The 26,384-nt window shown below is 38.2% G+C and overlaps 1 protein-coding gene across 3 annotated transcripts in view; it reads right to left on the reverse strand.

The window, feature by feature from the left end:
- The window catches only part of LOC144355240 (histamine H3 receptor-like), a 105,468-nt gene that overhangs the window by 43,390 nt on the left and 35,694 nt on the right, over window positions 1-26,384 (reverse strand). The window contains exon 3 of one of the 3 annotated variants that reach the window (XR_014927105.1): window positions 16,791-17,851. The exons of the other annotated variants lie outside the window; for them this stretch is intronic. The gene's annotated coding sequence lies outside the window, so the exon portion shown is untranslated. Of the gene's footprint in view, window positions 1-16,790; window positions 17,852-26,384 lie in introns of those variants that run through there. 3 annotated transcript variants of the gene reach the window in all.

Genomic DNA, 26,384 nt, shown 5'->3' on the forward strand with positions numbered 1-26,384 from the left:
ATCAGACCATTCCCATGGTATGGGCTAGGTTGACTGGCTCTAAACAGAACATTGTCATGGTATTGGCTCGGTTAACTAGCTCCAATCAGAACATTCCCATGGTATTGGCTAGGTTGACTAGCTCCAATCAGAACATTCCCATGATATTGGCAAGATTAACTAGCTCCAATCAGAACATTCCCATGGTATTGGCGATGTTGACTAGCTACAATCACAACATTCTCTGGTTATTGGTTATGATAACTAGCTCCAATCAAAACATTTCTATGGTATTGGCAAGGAAGTCTAGCTCCAATCAGAACATTCCCATGGTATTGGCAAGGTTGGCTAGCTACAATCACAACATTCCCATGGTATTGGCTAGGTTAACTAGCTCCAATCAGAACATTCCCATGGTAATGGCAAGTTTAACTAGCTCCAATCAGAACATTCCCATGTTAATGGCTGGGTTAACTAGCTCCCATCAGAACATTCCCATGGTGTTGGCTAGGTTGCCTGTCTCCAATCAAAACATGCCCATGTTATTGGCTGGGTTAACTAGCCCCAATCAGAACATTCCCATGTTATTGGCGAGGTTAACTAGCTCCAATCAGATTATTCCCATGGTATTGGCTATGTTGACTAGCTACAATCACAACATTCCCATGGTAATGGCTAGGTTAACTAGTTCCAATCAGACCATTCCCATGGTATGGGCTAGGTTGACTGGCTCTAATCAGAACATTGTCATTGTATTGGCTAGGTTGGCTAGCTCCGATCAGAACATTGCAATGATATTGGCTAGGTTGACTAGCTACAATCACAACATTCTCAGGATATTGGCTAGTTTAACTAGCTCCAATCAGAACATTTCCATGGTATTGGCTAGGTTAACTAGTTCCAATCAGAACATTCCCATGATATTGGCTAGGTTAACTAGCACCAATCAGATCATTTCTATGGTATTGGCAAGGTTGTCTAGCTCCAATCAGACCATTCCCATGGTATTGGCAAGGTTGGCTAGCTCCAATCAGAACATTGTCATGGTATTGGCTAGGTTGGCTAGCTCCAATCAGAACATTGCAATGATATTGGCAAGGTTAACTAGCTCCAATCAGAACAATCCCATGGCATGGGCTCGGTTAAGTAGCTCCAATCAGAGCATTCCCATGGTAATGGCAAGGTTAACTAGCTCCAATCAGAACATTCCCATGTTATTGGTTGGGTTAACTAGCCCCAATCAGAACATTCCCATATTATTGGAGAGGTTAACTAGCTCAATTCAGAACTTTCCCATGGTATTGGCTATGTTGGCTAGCTCCAATCAGAACATTGTCATGGTATTGGCTAGGTTGGCTAGCTCCAATCAAAACATTTCTATGGTATTGGCAAGGAAGTCTAGCTCCAATCAGAACATTCCCATGGTATTGGCAAGGTTGGCTAGCTACAATCACAACATTCCCATGGTATTGGCTAGGTTAACTAGCTCCAATCAGAACATTCCCATGGTAATGGCAAGTTTAACTAGCTCCAATCAGAACATTCCCATGTTAATGGCTGGGTTAACTAGCTCCCATCAGAACATTCCCATGGTGTTGGCTAGGTTGCCTGTCTCCAATCAAAACATTCCCATGTTATTGGCTGGGTTAACTAGCCCCAATCAGAACATTCCCATGTTATTGGCGAGGTTAACTAGCTCCAATCACAACATTCCCATGGTAATGGCTAGGTTAACTAGCTCCAATCAGAGCATTCCCATGGTATGGGCTAGGTTGACTGGCTCTAATCAGAACATTGTCATGGTATTGGCTAGGTTGGCTAGCTCCGATCAGAACATTGCAATGATATTGGCAAGGTTAACTAGCTCCAATCAGACCAATCCCATGGCATGAGCTAGGTTAAGTAGCTCCAATCAGAACATTCCCATGGTAATGGCAAGGTTAACTAGCTCCAATCAGAACATTCCCATGTTATTTGCGAGGTTAACCAGCTCCAATCAGAACTTTCCCATGGTATTGGCTATGTTGACAAGCTACAATCACAACATTCCCATGGTATTGGCTAGGTTAACTAGCTCCAATCAGACCAATCCCATGGCATGAGCTAGGTTAAGTAGCTCCAATCAGAACATTCCCATGGTATTGGCTAGGTTAACTAGCTCCAATCAGACCATTCCCATATTATTTGCGAGGTTAACCAGCTCCAATCAGAACTTTCCCATGGTATTGGCTATGTTGACAAGCTACAATCACAACATTCCCATGGTATTGGCTAGGTTAACTAGCTCCAATCAGACCATTCCCATGGTATGAGCTAGGTTGACTGGCTCTAATCAGAACATTGTCATGGTATTGGCTCGGTTAACTAGCTCCCATCAGAACATTCCCATAGTGTTGGCTAGGATGACTAGCTCCAATCAGAACATTCGCCGGGTATTGGCTGGAAAACAAGCTCCAATCATAACATTTCCATGGTGTTGGTTAGGTTTACTAGCCCCAATCAGAACATTCCTATGTTATTGGCTAGGTTAACTAGCCCCAATCAGAACATTCCCATGATATTGGCAAGATTAACTAGCTCCAATCAGAACATTCCCATGGTATTGGCTATGTTGACTAGCTGCAATCACAACATTCTCAGGTTATTGGTTATGATAACTAGCTCCAATCAAAACATTTCTATGGTATTGGCAAGGTTGTCTAGCTCCAATCAGAACATTCCCATGGTATTGAATAGGTTAACTAGCTCCAATCAGAGCATTCCCGTGGTATTGGCTAGGTTGACTAGCTCCCATCAGAACATTCCCATGGTATAGGCTAGGTTGACTCGCTCCCATCAGAACATTCCCATGGTATTGGCTAGTTTAACTAGCTCCAATCAGAACATTCCCATGGTATTGGCTAGGTTAACTAGCTCCAATCAGAACATTCCCATGTTATTGGTTGGGTTAACTAGCCCCAATCAGAACATTCCCATATTATTGGAGAGGTTAACTAGCTCAATTCAGAACTTTCCCATGGTATTGGCTATGTTGACTAGCTACAATCACAACATTCCCATGGTATTGGCTAGGTTAATTAGCTCCAATCAGACCATTCCCATGGTATGGGCTAGGTTGTCTGGCTCTAAACAGAACATTGTCATGGTATTGGCTCGGTTAACTAGCTCCAATCAGAACATTCCCTTGGTGTTGGCTAGGTTGACTAGCTCCAATCAGAACATTCCCATGATATTGGCAAGATTAACTAGCTCCAATCAGAACATTCCCTTGGTGTTGGCTAGGTTGACTAGCTCCAATCAGAACATTCCCATGATATTGGCAAGATTAACTAGCTCCAATCAGAACATTCCCATGGTATTGGCGATGTTGACTAGCTACAATCACAACATTTTCAGGTTATTGGTTATGATAACTAGCTCCAATCAAAACATTTCTATGGTATTGGCAATGTAGTCTAGCTCCAATCAGAACATTCCCATGGTATTGGCAAGGTTGGCTAGCTACAATCACAACATTCCCATGGTATTGGCTAGGTTAACTAGCTCCAATCAGAACATTCCCATGGTAATGGCTAGGTTGCCTGTCTCCAATCAGAACATTCCCATGTTATTGGCTGGGTTAACTAGCCCCAATCAGAACATTCCCATGTTATTGGCGAGGTTAACTAGCTCCAATCAGATTATTCCCATGGTATTGGCTATGTTGACTAGCTACAATCACAACATTCCCATGGTAATGGCTAGGTTAACTAGCTCCAATCAGACCATTCCCATGGTATGGGCTAGGTTGACTGGCTCTAATCAGAACATTGTCATGGTATTGGCTCGGTTAACTAGCTCCCATCAGAACATTCCCATAGTGTTGGCTAGGTTGACTAGCTCCAATCAGAACATAGGCCGGGTATTGGCTGGAAAACAAGCTCCAATCATAACATTCCCATGGTGTTGGTTAGGTTTACTAGCTCCAATCAGAACATTCCCATGTTATTGGCTGGGTTAAAAAGCCCCAATCAGAACATTCCCATGATATTGGCAAGATTAACTAGCTACAATCAGAACATTCCCATGGTATTGGCTATGTTGACTAGCTACAATCACAACATTCTCAGGTTATTGGTTATGATAACTAGCTCCAATCAAAACATTTCTATGGTATTGGCAAGGTTGTCTAGCTCCAATCAGAACATTCCCATGGTATTGAATAGGTTAACTAGCTCCAATCAGAGCATTCCCATGGTATTGGCTAGGTTGACTAGCTCCCATCAGAACATTCCCATGGTATAGGCTAGGTTGACTCGCTCCCATCAGAACATTCCCATGGTATTGGCTAGTTTAACTAGCTCCAATCAGAACATTCCCACGTTATTGGCTGGGTTAACTAGCCCCAATCAGAACATTGCCATGTTATTGGCGAGGTTAACTAGCTCCAATCAGAATATTCCCATGGTATTGGCTATGTTGACTAGCTACAATCACAACATTCCCATGGTAATGGCTAGGTTAACTAGCTCCAATCAGACCATTACCATGGTATGGGCTAGGTTGACTGGCTCTAAACAGAACATTGTCATGGTATTGGCTAGGTTAACTAGCTCTAATCAGAACATTCCCATGGTATTGGCTAGGTTAACTAGCTTCAATCAGAACATTCCCATGGTACAGGCTAGGTTGACTAGCTCCCATCAGAACATTCCCATGGTATTGGCTAGTTTAACTAGCTCCAATCAGAGCATTCCCATGGTATTGGCTAGGTTGACTAGCTCGCATCAGAACATTCCCATGGTATAGGCTAGGTTGACTCGCTCCCATCAGAACATTCCCATGGTATTGGCTTGTTTAACTAGCTTCAATCAGAACATTTCCATGGTATTGGCTTGGTTAACTAGTTCAAATCAGAACATTCCCATGGTATTGGCTAGGTTAACTAGCTCCAATCAGAACATTCCCATGGTATAGGCTAAGTTGACTAGCTCCCATCAGAACATTCCCATGGTATTGCCTAGGTTGACTAGCTCCAATCAGAGCATTCCCATGGTATTGGCTAGGTTAACTAGCTCCAATCAGAACATTCCCATGGTATTGGCTAGGTTAACTAGCTCCAATCAGAACATTTCCATGGTATTGGCTAGGTTGAGTAGCTCCAATCAGAACGTTCCCATAGTATTGGCTAGGTTGACTAGCTCCATTCAGAACATTCCCATAGTATTGGCTAGGTTGACTAGCTCCAATCAGAACATTCCCATGGTATTGGCTAGGTTAACTAGCTCCAATCAGAACATTCCCATGGTATTGGCTAGGTTAACTAGCTCCAATCACAACATTCCCATGGTATTGGCTAGGTTAACTAGGTCCAATCAGGGTATTCCCATGGTATTGGCTAGGTTAACTAGCTCCAATCAGAACATTTCCATAGTATTAGCTAGGTTGACTAGCTCCAATCAGAACATTCCCATAGTATTGGCTTGGTTGACTCGCTCCAATCAGAACATTTCCATGGTATTTGCTAGGTTAACTAGCTCCAATCAGAACATTTCCATGGTATTGGCTAGGTTGACTAGCTCCAATCAGAACATTCCCATGGTATTGGCTAGGTTAACTAGCTCCAATCAGACATTTCCATAGTATTGGCTAGGTTAACTAGCTCCAATCAGAACATTCCCATGGTATTGGCTAGGTTAACTAGCTCCAATCAGAACATTCCCATAGTATTGGCTAGGTTGACTAGCTCCAATCAGAACATTCCCATGGTATTGGCTAGGTTGACTAGCTCCAATCAGAACATTCCCATGGTATTGGCTAGGTTAACTAGCTCCCATCAGACATTTCCATGGTATTGGCTAGGTTAACTAGCTCCAATCAGAACATTTCCATAGTATTAGCTAGGTTGACTAGCTCCAATCAGAACATTCCCATAGTATTGGCTAGGTTGACTCGCTCCAATCAGAACATTTCCATGGTATTGGCTAGGTTGACTAGCTCCAATCAGAACATTTCCATAGTATTAGCTGGTTTGGCTAGCTCCAATGGTAGTGGACCACAATAAGTTCACAATGTGATGCAAGACACGTAAATCAGATTTTCTTTTTGTTACAGGGATACAACGTGTTAGTGTCGATGGTTATCGCATGCATGATAAGTGTGATTTAAACTAAATCCTGAAACTGTTATCAATAAAATTATTACGACCTATATGCTCATTCGACTGCAGTGCTCATTTATGTTGTCATGTGATAACGGGCATGAGCAGAATGTTAAGAGTGTGAAATCATCTAAATTACAATACTATTGAGGTATATGTGCCCCACTAATGTCCTGATAGGATCAGCGTTTACATTCACCGCAGAAAAAATGAAGCCCAAACATTTTATATGTATTCGTGTTCATTGTTATTCAAGGCACACAGCTGTTCAAGGGTCAAAGTTCATAGTTCGATTTCAACTTACAAGTTTATTGTTCGCTGCTCAGTTGAACGTGCCACGTGATTTGACTGCCATGGGTGTGTAATACTCGGTGATGTGCGTTGGGGAAACAAAGGTCAGGTGTCAGTCATGTGTGCGCACTGTAATCTGTTTAGGAAATAGTCCTGGAGAAGTGATTATGTCAAAAAAATTATTGCGTCGACTCGTTTTAAAAATAAATTGCATAAAACAATTGCGTAACACAATTTTAATTTGCATAATAAAAAAAATTCAGGATAATATTATTGTCGTTGTATTTTACGTGTTTGTCGTAAATCGAGTTTTATTGTGGTTAACTCTATCCTTTTTATGTTAGGCACAGCATATAATCTAACATAGAATATTAAATATACCATGCACATCGTCAAAGGATCAGAATAGTGTCTCCACTCAGCCGGATGCATGGATACAACAATATGGGTCTGATATCTAGGCCCGGATTAGATGTCGTATTTATAGCATGTACACGAGATTGTACAATCACAATATCTCTCTACTCTCTAATAAACTGTAATGTCGAGATTCTCTACTTTACATGCACTGTGAACAAAATTGAGATCTACTTCGATTAATATTTGTTGTTATTAGCTTAAACTGCTATATATAAATATATGTAAACAGAGGCTTTGTTGAAGTAAATTCTTCATTATATACACCACGTCTGCAATAGAGATGTATTCTCCTCGACACAAGTGAGCGATCCATGTATCCCCATACTTATCGTTTAGCAAGGGGATACAATCAATGCTTGAAATTACACATTCTCGCGCTGTTTATTGAATTGCTAACACATAAGGGGGATATGTAGTTATGGTAATGTCAAATGTCACATTGATCTGTATTTCATTCGATTGAACATCATTAATTGCAGTGATTATAGCAAAAGTGATGTTCACACGTGTAGCAAAACGCAAGTTTGTTTTCATCCACTATTTGAAAACACGTGTGAACATATTAATCCCCTCAACCTGGGTTAGTGACCCCGCGTTCCGTGTTCAACTCCAAAGCGAAATAGGGTTAAAACAACGTCTTTAGTGGCGGCACAATGGTCGGTGAATAAGGTGTAAAAAGTTGTGAACACTTGTTGTGAGTTAAATGTGAACCACTGTCAATGATCAGAACGCAAGTTTAGCCCACTGATTATGAATATTCACTAAGCGATCTAGCCCCCGCCGTTTCTCTGCACAAATTATAACATCGCGCGTACAGATACTAGTGCAAATTGGACTATTCAGAAGTAATACTAAGACGCCGTAAATTTGTCTGATCTCCTATAGTGGAAAGTGGGTTATAACAAAAGCACTATATATGATTTACTTCGACATTTGCATCCGTGCGCACACGGCTGATAAAGTAATATGAGCAATCCTACAAAACAGATAACGTAGATGAAAATGTGAGAGCAGTTGAACGGAAAGTTAGGTTCGTTATACACATGCTTAGAATAAATGTTGCTATTGCTAGAACACTAGAAGTGTTTGTTTTGTTGTTTTGCCTGGGGGAGAAGGCAATATTGAATTACCAGATATCGCTTGAAGCATATTTTAACTCCATTACGTAACTCTGGAATAGAGATACATGCAATGACCTCCTGTTCCACGCAAAACAGCTGAATGTCATATCATATAATCAATATCAGAATGTACTATACAATGTATTGCCTACATTTAAGCCTCTGTTTCGCGCATACAATGGTTGCCGTTCATGTTTGTAACGCTGTCTTCAATGGTATGAGTTGTAACACAGCCGAAAAAAACGATGCAATATCGATACAATAATAACATGCTCTCAATAACGTCCCGCAAAACTACCTCCAATTGTGTAGTGCGCACCATGGTTTGCCTAACATACGTAAAACATAATTTACCACTGAAATCCAAATTCCTTGGAGCCGGAATCGTCGACGTTCTGAAACATACGTAATTACGTGTAATGTTTGGAAGGACAGGGTTGGGGAAACTTGCGTTGATTACGCGAGATTGCTTTCTAAATCTCATTCGGCTTGTCACGCTAAACTAGTCGAATGTCGATAAGAATTATTTTACAAGAAGAAATTCAGTGTTTATTCAGTTTTATTTGCGTGATACTTTCATATATGACACTTCCCACCGTAGAATATACACTTTTTATCGCGGAATAGACAATTACTTTCACGGAATAGACACTTCCCATCGCGGAATAGACACTTCATATCGCGAAATAGACACTTCCTATTGCGGAACAAACAATTGCTTTCGCGGAATAGACACTTCCTATCGTGGAATAGAGACTTTCTATCGCGGAATAGACAATTACTTTCACGGAATAGACACTTCCCATCGCGGAATAGACACTTTCTATCGCGGAATAGATACTTTCTATCGCGGAATATATACTTCGCATCGCGGAATAGACACTTTCTATCGTGGAATATACACTTCATATCGCGAAATAGATACTTCCTATAGGGGATTGACACTTCCCATCGCGGAATAGACACTTTCTATCGCGGAATAGACAATTCCTTTCGCGGAATAAACACTTACTATCGCGAAATAGACACTTCCTATCAGGGATTGACACTTTCTATCGCGAAATAGAAACTTTCCATCGAGGAATAGATACTTCTCACCTCGCAATGGAAACTTCTCGTCACGGAATAAACATCAACACATTTTTTCAAAAAATAAATTGTTGTTAAATTTGTCCTGTATTATCTTTACTGTTACATTGGATTTAATTAAGCTGCAAAAATACCACACTCTGGTGAAATCTAAGTCCTTTTCATGCACGCATTTTTTTTTATCAAAACACAGCTAACTTTCTATACGTACAACTTATTAAACGGTAAACCAGAAACCTCAAACAAACCAAATGAAATATCCTTCCATCAAAAAAGACGTATATCTAACAACACCGACATCAGTAGCTGCAACAACAAAAGTGTACTGCACCAAACTGCTACAGTAACATGTAATATGTCTTTGTGATACATTTTCAATGAATATGTATCAGCTTCTTTGTAAAGGCGTGAACAGCCAATGACAGGGTGTGTATTTATACATTCTAATAATACATATGTTATGCTATCATGGAAATAATTTTTTCAAGTTTGTACATTTTATTTGGTTTAGAAAGGTTTCTGAAATTTAGATTGGTGGAGTGATTTCAACATTATTTGTCTGAAGGTTCTCTTGAGAGGTCATTACAACATAACACGAAGTAGAGACCAGCTGCAGACTCAGTCATACTGTATATTTCGCAGATCGTTGTTGTTAACAACGATGAACTGTATTGCAATCTTTTTTCACTATATTAGAGCATATCCCACTGGGTTTGATTTTATACCGGAATTTATTATCTTAAACTGACTTGATTGAAAACAAGAGACTCTATACTTACTCTTGAGACTATGCACGGTAACGTATTTGATGTGAATGTAAGAGTCTTAGCTACGGGGTAATATGAGGACTGTGAGAACGAATGAGAAGTACACTTTTCATATATCAATTACTGTTACCTTGTTATATCAATAGCAAAATAACAATAATGCAGAATACAGATCATCATCATCATCATCTTCAAAGGGACATTTATTCATAGAATGTACTAAATTACTAGTTAATACTTATAAAGTGGTAAATGTACGAAATAAAAAAACGAGAAAAACTAAAATCACTATGTACAAGCAGTGATCACTTGTTCGAGTGGGGGGACGAGTAAAAAAATAAAGTCCATATGTATAAACAGTCGAAAAAAAATTGACTTGTATTTATATATTTACATATTATATGTACAAAAATAGAATTAGGAATTAGTTTCAAGTTCATTGTTTGTTACTGTGCATATTGAATTGCTGATGCCCAATATCATCATCAATATCATCATCTCTCTGTATCTTTCGAAGCGCCACATTCGTCATTCGTGTTCTATGCAATGCACAGAACGCGCGTAAGATGTTGCGTTAGGTCTAATACTCAAAACACTCGATTGTTTTTCAATCTCGAACCTCGGTCTCCTTGTGAACCTTGTTTATATATAACACGCATTTATTTTAGTGAAATCATTGGATAACCTGGTACCCTTAGCAATATATTACATATGTGGCATATTGTGAATGTATTTCTGTTTACTGTATTCACGTCATTAACAAGCTTCGAAAGGGGTCCATTTTCTCAAACTTATGGCTGATTTCACAACCTAATCCTATCAAAATCGCGCAAAGGGCTATTGGAAAGTACGTTATGCGTCAGATGACGTTGTTTATTGTGGAAATAAAATTTAAAATGTAATAGCAAAATTGCTTATTGAACACCGTGATTCATTATTTAGTAGTGTACGGTACGTGGTATGGTACAGAGTGTAAGTCATCGCAGCATGTTACCACGCACAGTCAGCAACATTCAGCCCCGCATTAAAATAGACTTGAAGTATTTATGCGATTGACACAATGATCCTAACATTATTTCGCAACAATGTCAACACCTCAAATGTTTAGTCTCAGTATGAAAACACATCACTTTCTAACTCTACTTTTAGAAACACTATTACATAAGTGTTTGCACCCCAGGTCAGTCGACGTTAACACTATGTTAAACAATCAAGCAGACCTACGGCGTAGAATGATTGCCATGTAAATATCTATCCTACCATTGATAAGTTCCACAACTATGTGTTTAGGCAGTTTTGACATTAACAGAAAAATCGTACTTGTTGCCATAGCAACAATTTACTCACTTTGATTATAATAAAACAAGTGCAGAAACATTACGAACCTATAAAAACACAACACGAGATTCGAACACGCGACCACAGCACGGCGCCTCATAACAGTGAGCACTATGAGATAAACTATCATAATCAAATATATATTATTAAGTTGTCATGACAGTAGTAGTAAACTTTTATATTATGTTCCAGTAAATAAAAGTCAAATACCAGTACCAGTAAACAAACAAATTTGCAAATAACCGAATTATCAATATTAAAACATTCAACATAATCAGGCAGACATAATTCGGAAAAATAATATGTCACAGCAATCTAACACAAACTAATCGACAAATAAGCACTGACATGTAATACTACCACAATAAATTAGAATCTTATACTTTCCAATTAGTGAATATGGGACCTAGTAATGGCTGGTCAGCATACCGACTTTATCACTTGGTATCAAAATACATACCAACATGAAGAAGTGTTAGTACGACGCTAGACAATCTAATAAACCGAATTCTAGTCAGTGTCTTTATACATATATACCGACTCTCATTACGTAACTATGTGTACGACATAGCAATGAAAAGTAATAACGCAGAAGCATGCATTGAATAAGCCATGCGACGTATGACAGTATACCAGAGATACGATGATAGATGATTCCAACAACCACATATTGTCAATTCAGATTGCGGTAAGCACAAATATTGGGACTAACGTGTTCTGTGTATTCGTTGTCATCAGTTCTTTTTTTATAAACTAAGGTTAACAGTAACAAAACAAGTAATATGACCCCATACTTTAGCGGAAAAGCATCCCATTGCCCTTAAAATAAATCACACACGCGAGGGCAAGTATTATTACGTGGCGCTGTTTACGGGTAAAGTAAAGACAAAATAATTAACGCCATATTAATAAAAGAATATAAAGTCACTACTTTATGGGTTTTGCTACTAATTTGTGTTGAGGTGCACCAATAACACAGCTCATGGGAAAACGCCAACCGTTGCATCTGCATGTATACAGTGCAGCGATGCATTTGGCCCTAGCTGCATGTATACAGTGCAGCGATGCATTTGGCCCTGGCTGCATGTATACAGTGCAGCGATGCATTTGGGCCTGGCTGCATGTATACAGTGCAGCGATGCATTTGGCCCTGGCTGCATGTATACAGTGCAGCGATGCATTTGGCCCTGGCTGCATGTATACAGTGCAGCGATGCATTTGGCCCTGGCTGCATGTATACAGTGCAGCGATGCATTTGGCCCTGGCTGCATGTATACAGTGCAGCGATGCATTTGGCCCTGGCTGCATGTATACAGTGCAGCGATTCATTTGGCCCTGGCTGCATGTATACAGTGCAGCGATGCATTTGGCCCTGGCTGCATGTATACAGTGCAGCGATGCATTTGGCCCTGGGGAGTTGACTTAACGATCACACAGCATGTCTTCAACATGACATCAATATACGAAATGATTGCGTTCATTATCGTTCGCATACAAATTATTTGTGATGAAGTTTTGTCAAGACCCAAATTTGTTCGCGTATTCCATTAAATAATCGGACTATGTTTCTTTACTATAACTATTCCCCGGTGCATCACGGGATATATTGGTTGCCATGCGACGGGTATTTGTGAAATGAAGTAGTTTGCTCTTACCACAATTTTCCAGTTATAGGGCCACCAATTTTGTCTATGATCCGTTTCTGCAAAAATAATGTTTTTTGCGTCGTTCGTTGCCAAGGTAACATCTAAATAGCGTAATATCCGTATCCAGTTTCCTACTTAACATGGTATTCACACAGTACCACAGACGGTTAGACTCAAAGTACGACGGGTTTTGAGATTTTTAAAACGTTACATAGAGCGCAGTCTCGTTATCGTATCGGAATGTGACAGGTTGTTAGTTTGGAAGGATTTGGAAGGAAGCTGTCATGCCTGTAGGCTGACATCACCGGACTCATGTCAGATATGACTTCCTCCTTTTATGTAGACACAGTGCGCTTAATTGGTTAAACATGCACTGCCATTTAAGTCCCCAAGTCTGTAAATATGTACTGTCCCTTTCCTCCACATACTCACACACTCCAAATAAGCCGTTTTGCGTTTACGTCACGCACATAGCAGTAAATGCTGCAGAACAGCTTTGTTTTGAACATTTTAACTTTTTCATGTTTGTCTAATAGAACTATTTTCACTCAATACCAAGGATTCGACACATATTTAATCAAATTTCAATGTTTTTGGCACTAAATATTGCCTTCATCTAGAAATATAGACCATGTATCAGACTGAGGCATTGCCGTTAGATCTAGAATTGATGTAGAAGTGCCATTCAATATGTGTGATCAATAAAGAGAGTATGGAATGAAACTATGTATACTAAGTATCCGACACACCAAATGAATATACGCATTGGGAGCCATACATAGTACACGACACATCAAGACAATACATGCTATAGCTCATGAATGAGGCCACCGCTGGACATTCGTTACATATTGACAGCTCAATAACGTGAGTCTACACCCAGGAATGTAATTACATTTTCTTTATAAAAACAGACGAAGAACACGATACACTGCTATCAAAATACAATGCTGCAAACCCATCAAAAAGCTGTCCGCGGGGGACTTGCAATGATATAGTAAAAGAAGAACGACATGGCGCCGAGATCGTCACGACGTTGCATTCTCGGAACACAGATGTGTATGTTCAAATGTGTAGTGCACAATGGTGAGTGTTTTCCTGGTAGTAGAACTCCGTGCAAGTGTATTTTATGTAATATGATAACTTGCATGCACTTAATTTGTTCAAACACTTTCAAATACATCTAATAACAATATAATGACATGCATGTGTAACAAGAAGAACCAAACCTGTTTCTATTTGGTGGTGATTCGTCAAGGTTATAACTTATGTTACAACATGTAACTGAAAGTTTTCAATCGACAGTCACGTGACACACGTGAGAAATGATATTGAACACTTCTAGTCAGTGGGCTCCATTACAAAAACCGAAGTTTCAAACCAGAATATGAGGAGTGTTCAATGATTTCTACTTGTCCTCGGCCAAATGATGCAGGTATTGTGGGCCGACATATAGAGTTCCAGTATTTTACAAATTGTAACATGTATTTTTGGAACAATTGGCGTACACTCGGCGTTTGCGTGTATATTGAAATGTGTTAATATATATGTAATATGCTAATTGTATCCTTACTTCTTCCTTATATATTAACACATGTATTTGATTTGAGAATACGCACTGCCCTGTAACTGTGGTTTAATTATTCAAACATATATCACACAAATAAAAGATTACTCAGTGTTGACAATGACTGCTAACAGCTATTGCTAACAGTAAGTCGATACATACCACAAAACCCTGCCACCCGGAGGCCACACACAAAGTCATTTTAGAATCACAATTTTCAGATTAATATTAGCTGAGGACATTGTATTCAACAATTCCAATATATATCATTAACCAGACATGCAGATACACGAGTATGACGTAATACGTATAATTACCAAAAAGATGACATTCTTGTCCTGTGATGAAGTAAACCCGTCAAATGCGCACAGATATTACTCAATACCACATACATATGTACAAATATGTTAGAATCAAACAAATTAATATAAATCAAAAGGTTACATTCATACTGAGTATTCTTGTATGAATTCAATGCAATGTTACACTACACAGTACTCACGTCAAACATCTCAGTAAGACCGTATCAATCGGTGTCCTACATGTGTGTGGCGACGACGTACTTTGCCATGTCACGATGCTTGCAATGCACAACACATCTGCTGATACAACACGGACTGCGCTACAATGATTACAGGATATGTTTCGTTAGTTCGTTAAAAGAAACCTACACGGTTGAATGAGTGCAAGCTAACGTCGACTGTAAGGACACCGACGGGCTAGTCAACCATTCAAAGCATGACGTCATATCCACGCGGCGACCTCTACAGCAATTCACGGGCCTTTCCGTTACAATTTTAAAGCTTAAATTGTTATGCGTTTAACATTAACGATATCATTTGTTGATGGAGTCGTCCCAGTATTTGGCCAGACGGCGTTGGTAACTGCAAAGATATCCTAGTTCATTTACCATGTGGTAGTGTTGCCGTTTGTTGAATTGCTTTACCATAAGCACGTACACATTGGTAATCAAACAGCCATGTACAATCACAGGTGAACTCGTCGTGTTTTGCATGAGATACTAACAGTTATTGGCCATAAATGTAGATAATGAGACTCGATTAAAAAAAACATCTGTCGTATCTATAAACAATAATTTAATAACATAGATGCGAAAAGCAACGTGATTCAGCAAGTCGATAAACAGCGCACAATCTGAGCATTATAAAATGCATTATAAAATATGACACTAAATTAGTTGAAATCTTTCATACGAGTGTTATGTCCACTTATAATATATATCATATGAATATACATCGATCTTAAATTGATATATTTTGTACTCACATGTAGTATAATTGCTTTGATCATTATCCTGATTACTGTACATATCATATTTAAGTTTCACATGACCAACGCCATACATGTACCGATATGAGCGTATTATGACATCCATATCGTGAAGTAATGTTAACAGGAGTCAGAGGTTAGAGAAAACATGTCGTAACAGCTTTATTCTAGTCTTACTGTCGCCATATATATGATGCTTGCCATCATCAACCACTTGCTACGAACAACGGTTTCGTCTTAGAAACATTAACAGTGGTGGCGCTGTTCGCGTGACTGTGATGTTCTGCCCACGAAGATAAATAAGCAGCGTAGTAATACCCACGATGATAGCTTAGATCGTTAACACGTTTGTTATTGGCTAAAACTTTAGTTTATACAATTTGTTCTCACATATGATATATACTCATATTTCCGGTTAGAGTCTGATTCAAAGTTTGTAAAGTAGCGTTGAGAGGTTTCCGTTGATGCAGAACGTATAGGAACTCGTAAAAATGGACGCATACAAAATCGTAAAAAGGAGTAGTATTTCACAGCTGGATGGGCGTATGTGTTATAAGATGTCGTTAAATGCACAGTCGGGATTTACTTGTGTCTGCATTAGTAAATCATCTGTCTCATACAATCACAAAAGGCAAAGTTAAAACAAATTCAACCGCGGTCTCAAAAAGTGGCAGATGTCAGCGCGCGCTTGCGGTACGTACAGCGAGAGAGAGAAAAAAAAACACTTAACACGGCATGTAACCGTGCACAGTTAGTTATATGTAGATATATTTGATACAGAAATAATTGAAATACTGACGACTTCATTCGAGAGGGAAGAACGATGAATTTGAAGAGCGACTCAGAGGGAAATTCTCGCCTAATTTCGGTCGCTGCTTGCAGTATTTTAGTATATTGGAGATGGTCTGATTGTCGCCACTATTAATCAATAAAATGTCTACTTGTGGTAGAGAAAGCTCTGTGTGGGTTGACCGTCTAAATCGCGATACGCTATAATAACAGACGTGTTCATCATTACTTGACTATTCATGATGGCGCATTGATTGGAATACCATCCTTACTGGTTAGTATCCAAACGTATCTCATATTATATAATGTAATGCAACGTGTTATTGACCATTATTTATGAAAACACAAAACTCATGAGATTTAAATAAGTGTTTTTAATTTCGAATGCATCGAAAAACAGCATGCAATTTTAAGAAAGTGATGCAATACGCCGCATTGGATGCCATTAATATACTACCACCATAAGATCAATTCATACCAGAAACATGGTATTTATCACGTAAGTAGAAACGTTCGGGTAACACACGGATTGAATGAAGTCAACATTAGAATGCATATCTCGTGCGGCTTATATGTTTGCTAACAAACTCTAAATTCCAAGAATCTATTCATTAACCCAGCAAAGCTTATCACCAAAAATCAGTCATCCGTTGATGATGTAACGCATACGTAAAACAATATATAAAGCTATCAGCAATATCAGTAATGTACAGACAAGATGTATGACCAATTACCTTTAATGATTTGAAAACATCGAAAACCACTGCGTTTTAAGCACATTGCATGCGATGTAAGTAAAGAGGAAGCATCGAAAATAAATCTCTATAGATGTGATTTATAGCGTACGGTAATAATGACCAAATGTATAATCGTTCAATTCGTATCGTCATAATGTCAGGCCAGTATTATCTGATTTTGGCTATGAGTCATTATGCAAAGTGCATAAGAGCAGTTCACCTGATGAAAAGCGAGATATAAGTGCTTACGTTAATTATAAATATTACGCAACAAAACCAAACTTTAATCTAGTGTACGTGTCTGAAAGCAACAATAACATTCGGAAATGTTGACAGACATACACATGTCTATAAGAATTAAATCAAATAATGAATACAACAATGTCAACATACAATTGTATGACCAGCACAATTGTATTACAATAAATAAAATAATGAAAATTAAAAATATTCAGTCACATATTCAGGGTATATGTAATATTAGATAAATGTCTATCAATGTTACATGCATTGGATAATTCGTAGTGCATGCTGGGATGCATCGTAAATCTCCGTGTATCCAAGTCCTTATTTTATTCAATTCACCTTTCAACAAAGTTTCGTTATTCGGAGATCCTTCTAACCAAAAGCGTGGCAGCAACTCATCTGAAAACTCTGACAATTTTCTGTTACCATTTGCTAGTAAATATTAAGACAAAGAATGCACTTTCAATACTTTGATACGAACATATTTATAAAAGAAAACAGTGTGTTGACCAGAGCACCTGTTCGGACTTAAAAAAACAGTGTTTTAATTACAAAGGGTTGATTGTGAAACGGTGAATTATAATGGCAATTCCATTATGATTTAAACCCAGATATAAGCAAGGCGTCAACATTCAAAACTTTGACTTGCTCGCAAGTGTAGCCATGCCTCATGTCAAACACTGAATTTACTCCATAGTTTGCTACTCATGTATACCCAATATTACAAATTACGTTCCCGGCGTTAACGTTCATACTTGAATTGATGTGATAACACAGATATATATACGTCACCATATAATATCACATTTACCGGACTCGTGTAGTAATGACAACGACTTTGAATAAATCAAATGTGTTAAACTAATCTGATGTTGTGGGCCATTTGTGAAATATCCTTCACATATACTTTCGTGATATATGTTATCTCTAGCAAGCGCGTCAAACGTATATCGTGTTTTGATGTTTATCACATGATATTCCATTAAAACGGATGCTTGAATGGCTATCTGCGATGGCAGTAAATAGGTGGACTGTCAAGTACACAGACACTAATTGGCCAATTATTGAATAATATAGACAATATGTGATTGACGTTTCTTAATTGATCATGAATAGATATTATACTGTGTTAATTCAACCAGAACAATCATTTTACGTTTCACACGCATGTGGAGAATCTTGTTGGGTTTTTTACGTCGTGTCAATATTTATTTGAACCGCGTAGACATGATCCATCAAATTTTCTTGTTTTTCTTGTCGTTACATTTCTAGCTAAGCACCCACTACAAATATATTATTGTGTACATGCCATCCAAATATGAATTTCTGCTATGTAGTTATGTAATAATAATCTGATATATTTCCAACAAATTGCAGCATGTTACTCCTTTCGATGGGCATTGCATATTAAGTTCAATACATCAATTAGTCGCCTCACTTTTGCGAGATTAAATATAATCTCTTATCAAATAACTTGAAGAGAACCTATGATGTCTTGTGGCATTCGTATGCCCCGGTGGTAGCCTATTGCTAGTGTCACTACATTGTTGGAAAACAGCATATTTCCGTTCACACCCACAGCGAGGTTCGAATCATTCGATTACCTTGTACTGATCAATTAGGTTAATATTACCCAATTACCCGGCATGATTATGTGAGTGTCCTGGAGATCACCGCCATCACGGTATTATTTCAATCTGTGATCATTTAATTAATATTTCATTGTCGGATTAGTATTTAAATTGACTATAATTATGTTAATCAATATTTTACCTCTTTCGTCGTATTAACATTTTCGAATGACAATGTACTTAGGATTAGTTTTATCATTAGTTGAACTTGATATTTACATAACTATTTTGTGATTATTATTCGTGTCTATCACTTTGCTTGTCTTTGCTATTCTTATATTATTTTCTCACACACTTTTAATTTTGATTGCTATTATTCTCATTCTCAAAGGGGGAGTTAAAATACACGGGAAACTGTCATCGCGCGGTACTGGGTCACTAGTGAACACACTGTCATTACGCAGTACAAGGTCGATACTGGGTGTTCTGGTGTCAATATAGAGACTTACTGGGTTTGTTTAAACAAGTTAATTTCGAATTCTCAAGATATCATTTCTGTAAATACCCGAGAGTGTGATACAACGTCATTATTGACATATTTCACATACGTTACACTTGTTTGACACACCACGTCCAAATACCAAGTAACTATTGGCCTTGTAACGTTTCTCGTTAGCTATTCAAGAAATGCCTCCACAACTCAAGACGCGATATCAAGAATTCTCGAAAAGACCAAACGAAGCCTTTCATGACCCTGACATGTTAAATATAATGAAAATGTATTTTTACTTAAACATTTAATATTATGCCAGCTAGATCACGTGGTTAGTCATGTTTTCTTCTCTGTGTGCTGTCAAATATACGCTATTGTTACATTTAAAACAAAAAACAGAAAGATGGAACGCTATTAGATGTATCTCAAAGTAGCGTTTATCTACAATTATCTGTACCACGTGATTGACAACTGAGGTGACGCGAGATTCACATTGGTTAGACACGCACATATGAGTTCAAGTGCACTCATGGGAATCCAAGCAGAACGGTTCGGTCCTAATTAAGACAAATGTTTAAACAACGTCAGGGGAGAGCAATTGCCATGATCAATGGAGTGGAATCAGCCATTCTAATCGATGATTCCACCCCTTAGGTAGTGTTTTAATGAGCAAGAAGACAGTACTCATCAATAACGACATATATATACTGGTAGCTATGACAATTGTCTGCGTCGTTGAATTTCACTTCGCATGAAAAAATAATCTATCGAAGTATTCCCAGAAACGCAATGGTTGACACGGGGGTGATAAATCCTGATTAGAAGAGCGTTCACTTTCAATAACATTCCATTGTTAAAGCTGTGAAATTACAATGTTATGACAGGCACACAGTGTTTTCGGAAATCACACGGTGCAGTGAGAAGTGCCAAAATTACACCTTGCATCGTTCGATGATTGATGGTAAATATGGTCAGTGCAAACTCAAACGTACCCAGTGCAGACACACAAGACTAATCAATTGACAAGCCCAGACCAAATTACTAAATTTCTGGATCCACCAGTGAGAAAATGTAGACTCAATCCACCACTCACCAGGGTTATTAACAATCAACATCGGTGTCGCAAACAAGCTGAGTATCTGATATACAGACAGTATAATATATTACTTGAGACAATTAACGCAACGTCTAAGACATTCTGACTTTAACACATATTAAAATGGTTTCTGTAACTCAAAGCTGATAGGTCAAATGTCAAATGTTCTTTATGTACCAATGCGCGTCTATTACAATAGCGTTTTGCGTTTCTCTGATATGTTATTATGTACACTATCAGTATCGGGGTGGGAGGTCACAGCATGTATGCGTTTGGGGGAAATACTTTTCCAGTGCCCATTATTAATTAGAAAAAACGAAGCTACTACATTGTAAAAGTGTCGACACGTTTAACTTTGTGTATTATTTTGCGTACTTCTGTTATTCAAATCACAGGACTGTGTTCAAATACACGTAATGTAGTGACATTCTGATGGTACTGAATACTGATTTGAACGAATTTGTTTTATTCAGAAATTCATGAATGTTTTTATGCACAAGAAACTATATTGTTATATATGTGTGTATATTATATTTATACAGGATATATTGTACTCCGAGACTATCATTGTCTCTGTGAAATTATCACTCCAGCTTGCAGTAATTCCAGCCTGTCCACTTCCTTATGCAGCATATTTTGTCATTTGACGGCTTTTGTAACAAATATGTAGCGATTTACCTCTTTTTTATCCGCAGTCGGTTAAAATGGTTACAACTTGATCTAGACGGTTCTTTGCGCCACCCGTCCTACCAAAATGTCGTATATGGAACAATCAAAAAGCCAAGGCCATAATATCATATCGAATATACTTTCTAACAAATAATTTTAATTGTACCACATCACCGAATATTATTTTGAAGGGACATGTGTGTTAGTCAAAGTCCTCCATATTATTTACTGTTATAGTGCCTGTAAATGGTTGTACGACGCCACATTGCTGGAGCAGATATATATACATACCGGATACTCACACAAGCTAAAGTTCCGTGTCATATTGAAAAGTACTTTATTCCTTGTCACAGACGGTTACTCGATAACGTGACGTCAGACTTACATTCTATAATGTAAATAGTTGGGTCAATGCAATTTGCAATGATGTCATAACTTCACAATATACATGGACAATGGGTTCGGGTTGGCATCAGATGATTTAATTGAGATAAAAAGATAAAACACCACGTAGCATGAAAGGTGCTTCTGCGATTAATGTTGTCAGATGATTGCGATAGTTTATGTTACGAGCTGTTTATGTGACAAGCCCACGTAGTACGGTAGGCTGAAATTAAAGGTTGTCAAGATCGTAAGATGGGCGAGAAAAGACATCTTTAAGCACTCTCAAAGTGACAGATTCCCCTTTCATGTTCAGTCAATCGGGCTACGTCGCAAAGCTTAATCAGAGAAAGCCGTGGATCGCCGCGCAAACTAAATAAACTGCGTTCTAATCTTCGTAATACCAGTTTAGGGATCTAATATCTTTATGGGTTAATCCACACTCTATTGAAAATATCCTTAATGGCTTCACATTGGATTTCAGACACAACCAATGCAATGATAAGACTTGGGCATCATTGAAACATTAATCATTTATTTTAAGTTTTAGGTTTAAGTTTTATTTTTGTTTGTTTTGAACTGATATTTTCTTCTGCTCCCAGTTCGCGCCTTGGAAACACGTAAACCCCTTTAGTAATCGGCGCGTATACAACAACGCCGGGTCCAAATGATTGTCGCGTTTTCGTTACTCAGTATAGCTGTCTACGCGTCCACGCACTATGAGAGAGGAAAATGTATTTTACGATTACCGCCAAATTGTCTAACATGTCGGTTAATGAGGACCCGTATGTAGCAGGCAATTGACTAGGAATGAATCATGATTCCTGGACACAATATTAATTGCTGCTAACAACAAATTTGGACGATGACTCAACTAAAACTCGATATCTGATTTTCTAATATCACCACAGTAAACTCGTCATCATCGGTATTACTCCTGCGTCGTGAGTAGAACACTTTGAAAGCAAAAAATATACTTCAATATCTGAACAATTGGCATTATTTGTGTTTCTATAAGTGACGTAACACTCACGATGTAAATCCCAATGAATTGTGGGTATATTATGACGTCATAAAGTTCAGTTGAAAGTACTTATGTTTGTCAGTCAGTCAGTGTGGATGAGTAGCACTCTCTTCGAGTCCTTGTAATCGAACAATACACTAAACTTTGAAACGTTTCATTCGTATTGTGACACGTGAACCTAGCTCCCTGCTATTTCTGGAATTATTAAAGATACAGTCAACACATTGACCTTTAATCATATTTCTATTGTCGCAAGATATGTTAATATTCTCTGTTTTCAACATCGCAGCTTAATACTATATTTGCTGTTACAGTATAAAATTGTTTGAAGTGCTATCAATATGAAAGGGTCGCTAACACGTGTTCATGGAATTATATTCATTCAAGAGAGTCGTGCTTTGCTGTAAATATAAATATTAATATATACTTTTACTATTGACAGTGTTGCATATTTCAATAATATACATAATGGTTTAAAAACGGATTATTGTGGTATAAAGGGAATGTTGTCACGACGAACCCTTTGTCACGTGATTTACAAAGTCAGGATGGATTGTATAGGTTAATTTCACTGGGTACTGGTGAACTATTCTAGCGAGATACAAAGTGACACGGCACTGTAGGTTACAAGTGACATTACGTAATTAGACACACACTTGGCACCGGAAATATCACATAATTACATTAAACAGTCTATCATATTACGAATAGAGAAGGCTAGGGAGTCTAGCACGATAAACATGTAACAATATATACGTATATTGAACTAACAGTTATGCCAGACTTACCTGTCATTTTGAACACATGGCATAGACTAGACACTTAGACAAATGCCAAATGTTCCGTTATTATTTGGCGATCACTATTACGTATACTAATTAGTGATAACATGCTATCAGAACAAGGGTGACTCATTGCTTTTGGAAACGCGTGCAAATGCCAAAATTTTGAATGAACTAAACGAAATTTGAGACTGCTTAGCGCATATAATATATATAATAGACTGGAAATTGTGGTTAAGCTGAAGTAGCATAGGACCACAGCTGGTACTTGCTAAACTATCGAGTAATTAATAAGAAGTAATTTGTGTATGCCAGGGTTAGTTTGTGGTACAAACAGTATAAATTAGGGTTGATTGAGTAGATTTGTATTCAATCTTACCTGTGGCCTGTCTTTCTACGTGCTACGCCGTTGATAAGATCAATTCATAGTTCGTTTTGCCTATCGCCTTACAAATCGTTGCACAGTCCGTACTGCCTAACGCCTTGGCAGATCGTTGCACAGTCCGTACTGCCTAACGCCTTGGCAGATCGTTGCACAGTCCGTACTGCCTATCGCCTTGGCAGATCGTTGCACAGTTCGTATTGGCTATCGCCTGACTGACAACCCGCCGAATGGTACTAAACTCGCAAACACGCAATATCATAATAGTAAAACTGTCACCCCAACAGCGGGACGTTGACGCTGATTGGCTGTGTAGTGAATATTATAAATATACATGACCCTAAATACGTACGTCTTTTACTGGAAGATAATTGCCAATTGGCAGCGAACTACAGCCTGAAATTGAATTATTCTCAGGGAGGTCTCGGATAGGGACAATAGTAATCTAGGAAATCATGCCGTGGTAAATCGTCGCCCACGAATATATTGACTTTCAGACAACAAACTAGTTCCAATGTTACTTGTTAATATTATATTTCCACCCCATCACGAATCACCGCATACCATAATGAATATCGCATATTTACATTCAAGTGAAAAGTCAACAGACATTCAATTTTGTTATTTCGATGTTTTAACAGAATAATAATTCACTTACAATGTTAAGTTAATTTTCATTCATATACCCAATGCCGTTCTCAGGGAACATCAACGTGGAAATAACATCGGTTAATTTCAACTATGAATGGCCAGACTAATACCTATATATACAGTCGTGCTATTGAAACAACAATGCATTCATTGCTGTAATTGGTAATGTGAATTTCCTACCTTCTCCTATTCAACGCTTAACGTACACGATCGATATTCTCCTAATGGCAGTGTTATTTTTTAAACCGATGGTCTTTCGAAGAAATTTGCTATTAATTTAAAATCACTTAAAATTATTCGTTAACTTTAGTCATACAGTATGGCAGCGTTGATCATGGCAGTGTAATCAATCTGTATATTAAGCGCGGGGGGGGGTCATAACGCCACGCACTGCTTCAGATTTAAAACATTGGTTTTATGACAGCAAACTTTTAAATTATCTCAATAACACGACATTCACATAACAATATAACGTGGTATATAGACTCTAATATTGAAGTTATATGTGAGCCTCTATAGTGATTCGAATGATTGACACTATATATAGACATGCAGATATGCAGATATGGTGATAGTGCAGCCTCATATAGAAGTTGGTGCAATAAATAAACCCATACAATGAAGTTGGATATGGAGAGTTTGAGCGATATGTAGACCTCTAGCGGAGTCGATGTGGGGAATTATATAGATTTCACAAATGCAAATGCAAAGTTGAAGCGATATAATTATGTGTAACATGCAAATTAAATACGTAATGTATCATTAGTAAATGATCTCGGTGTCAAGTTAATCACTTCATTAAACTTTTCAGCTCATATTCACGACATTGTAAGAAGTCAAAGAGGATGCCATTGTGCAGATTTGACTTATATTGCATTGATACATAGTCAGTTGGGATATTGTTCTATTATTTGGAATCGCCGGCAAAATGTTTTGATTGAAAAGGTTGAACGTGTGCAGAAAATATTTTTTTTGTTTCTTTCTTTACAAATCAGAATCTGTAATTTTGAAATTTATTCCTGTTGGTCAACCGAATAAATAATTAAAGTAATGTTATATGTTATATGTATATAAGTCATATGACTGCATTACAACGCTAATCCACGTATTTAAACATACTGAATAAGTTGTCGGACTGCTGGCAAGTCCCTGTAGAATCATGTTAGTCTGTCCATCATCGTCATCATTGTTCTGATTCAGAAAAGTTTCAATTACTCTGAGTTGATGAAGACGCCGGCATTACAGCCAACCATTGTGCTAGCAAATCAAGTAAATCAAGCGATTCTAACCAAATGGCGACTTAATGCCCATGGTATCAAAAGCGTTGATGAGTCGAGAGAATGGATGGATTTTTTTCTCAAAATAATTTACCTCGGTACCCGTCTAAAGCTTGTTCACAATGGAGCGCCCACCGAGCAATATAATCACTCATTGCTGCCATAAACACCGTGCCCAATTATGATTTCTTCAAACATTCCGATTTTAGCATGGCATTTAGAAAGGAATGGTCACACATCTCATGCTTGCTGTCAGTGCCACGTCTATCCGAATTTAACATTCCTAAAAGCTCATTATTGTAGTTTAACACGACGTTTCAATAAGTTCGGATAGCTTATTTTCAGACATTTCATTCATTCATTCAGCTAAACTCTGTAGCAGAATGCTTGACCTTAACGAGGCAATCATTGAACACGATATGAGGAGAACTTGCGGGATCCGGACCAGAAATGTATTCTCTGTTTTCCCCGAGTCCCACTAACGTTATTCCCAAACCACGCCGTTAAACTACGAGACTTTGAGGTTTCGACCTCGTAAATGTACAGATAAAATACATGCCGGTATAGCCACTAAAATGTGAATAGTTTTATCCTGTTTGTTCAATCAGCGATGCCCTTGCCTTCCTCTTCATAGAATTG

Source organism: Saccoglossus kowalevskii, chromosome 18 (assembly GCF_978046115.1).
Source record: "Saccoglossus kowalevskii chromosome 18, keSacKowa6.1, whole genome shotgun sequence".
NCBI classification, from domain to species: Eukaryota; Metazoa; Hemichordata; class Enteropneusta; family Harrimaniidae; genus Saccoglossus; species Saccoglossus kowalevskii.